Below are 2299 nucleotides of genomic sequence, written 5' to 3'. Positions count from 1 at the left end.
GATATGGCCCGCCCTAGGTCTGACCTGGCATTTTCGTGAAAATTTAAAGCATGGCCATAGGGACGGGTAAAATAGCTATTTTGAAGCAAAACCCGTCTGACTTTAAATGGCCATAACTTTTGAAAAACAAGAGCTAGGGTGCGTTCCTTACACGTTTTGAGGTGTTTTAGCGAAAAACATGTTTTGAGCCACACGAGCTCTCCGGCCCGTTCGGTGCACATTTTGAAAAAAGCTAGGGAGCTGCCCCTAGGTTCGGGGTGTCACAAAATATTGAAAAGTGGTCAAAAACCGCTATCCAGAATCGGATGTAGAATCATTAGACGAACTTAAAATTGTTCTACGACCAATGTCTGCGACGTTTAGTATTCAAGATATGGCCCGCCCTAGGTCTGACCTGGCATTTTCGTGAAAATTTAAAGCATGGCCATAGGGACGGGTAAAATAGCTATTTTGAAGCAAAAACCACCTCACTTTAAATGGCCATAACTTTTCAAAAACAAGAGCTAGGGTGCGTTCCTTACACGTTTTGAGGTGTTTTAGCGAAAAACATGTTTTGAGCCACACGAGCTCTCCGGCCCGTTCGGTGCACATTTTGAAAAAAGCTAGGAGCTGCCCCTAGGTTCGGGGTGTCACAAAATATTGAAAAGTGGTCAAAAACCGCTATCCAGAATCGGATGTAGAATCATTAGACGAACTTAAAATTGTTCACGACCAATGTCTGCGACGTTTAGTATTCAAGATATGGCCCGCCCTAGGTCTGACCTGGCATTTTCGTGAAAATTTAAAGCATGGCCATAGGGACGGGTGAAATTGCTATTTTGAAGCAAAAACCACCTCACTTTAAATGGCCATAACTTTTCAAAAACAAGAGCTAGGGTGCGTTCCTTACACGTTTTGAGGTGTTTTAGCGAAAAACATGTTTTGAGCCACACGAGCTCTCCGGCCCGTTCGGTGCATTTTTGAAAAAAGCTAGGGAGCTGCCCCTAGGTTCGGGGTGTCACAAAATATTGAAAAGTGGTCAAAAAACCGCTATCCAGAATCGGATGTAGAATCATTAGACGAACTTAAAATTGTTCTACAACCCCCAGTCCGACGCCTCGTATTCGAGATATAGCACTTTGTAGGTCTGACCGAGCAAATTTGTACTGAAATGTATGGCGGACATGTTATTCATTAAACAACATTAACTTGCATCGTGCCCTACTTCATCGGCACAGCTACTATCGACTATCTATTGTTGAAATGGATTGAGTTTGACCATTTTAGCTCTTTTCTTATGCCGTGCACCAACAGTGTGTACCGATCAGGGAAAGTACACTACTTACGCGTTCATGGATGTATATGTTGGTACAAGTTGCCGGTCGGAATAGCAGTGCACCAAAACTGTGTACCGATCAGGGAAAGTACAAGACGGAGGGCGCAGCCCGAGCGTACGTTCATAGATGTCCATGTTGGTACAACCTACATGTACGTACCTTGTTTTTGTATCAAAAGTTCCAATAAAGTGTTTGTATGCTTAAAATGCTTATCTCAACCGGTCACCTTTTGGCCTGCCCTTTTATAGACCTAGAACGATACTCGCGATGTTTGTGTTTTCGCCCGGGACGACGAAATGAGCTCTGTGCACATCGTGTGAAAACTGTCTCCTCCTCGTATGTTTTTGTCCCTCCACGCATATAATCACCCACATTTGTGTTCAACACGGACGGCGCAGCCCGAGCGAACGCGTTAATGTTTATGTTTGTGCACACTAAAGTTACAATCCTAGGATTTGGTTATTGCGTCGCAGTGCCCGACCGTCGCGGACACCATTCTTGGACAAAAGTCCAAGTACGTAGAGTACATTCTAGGTATGTGCCCGTTCGTGACTTTCGTTGCGTGCTTACAGACACGCTTGGGTATGTTTACCATACAAGGTTTACTAGGAAAACCTGGGAAGGACGCTTGCCCTCCGTCGCGGACACCATTCTTGGAAAGAAGTCCTGGTACTTAGCGTTCTTTAATGTACTTGATCAGTTTGTATTGCAATTGCTTTGTGCCATTGACTTTTGCTAATGCTCACTAAGGGGTGTTCGTTTGCGATGTGTATGATAAGCAACTGTCTATTCTTACCAGCAGTTAATCAACACTTTTCACCCAAATCATAGGAACGTAGAGTACTTTCCCTGATCGGTACACAATTTTGGTGCACCTCTAACTTCGCCAGCACTTTATCGTTACGTTTTGTGCACAACCTTGGGACATGGTGTAAGTTTCATCATTGTTATGTTTGATTCGGTTTATTATGATTGAAAAATAC

This window comes from Anopheles arabiensis, assembly GCF_016920715.1.
Source record: "Anopheles arabiensis isolate DONGOLA chromosome X unlocalized genomic scaffold, AaraD3 X_pericentromeric_contig0007, whole genome shotgun sequence".
In the NCBI taxonomy this organism is placed as follows: Eukaryota; Metazoa; Arthropoda; class Insecta; order Diptera; family Culicidae; genus Anopheles; species Anopheles arabiensis.
The sequence above is the reverse complement of the archived record's forward strand: the minus strand, read 5'-3'. Positions refer to the sequence as shown.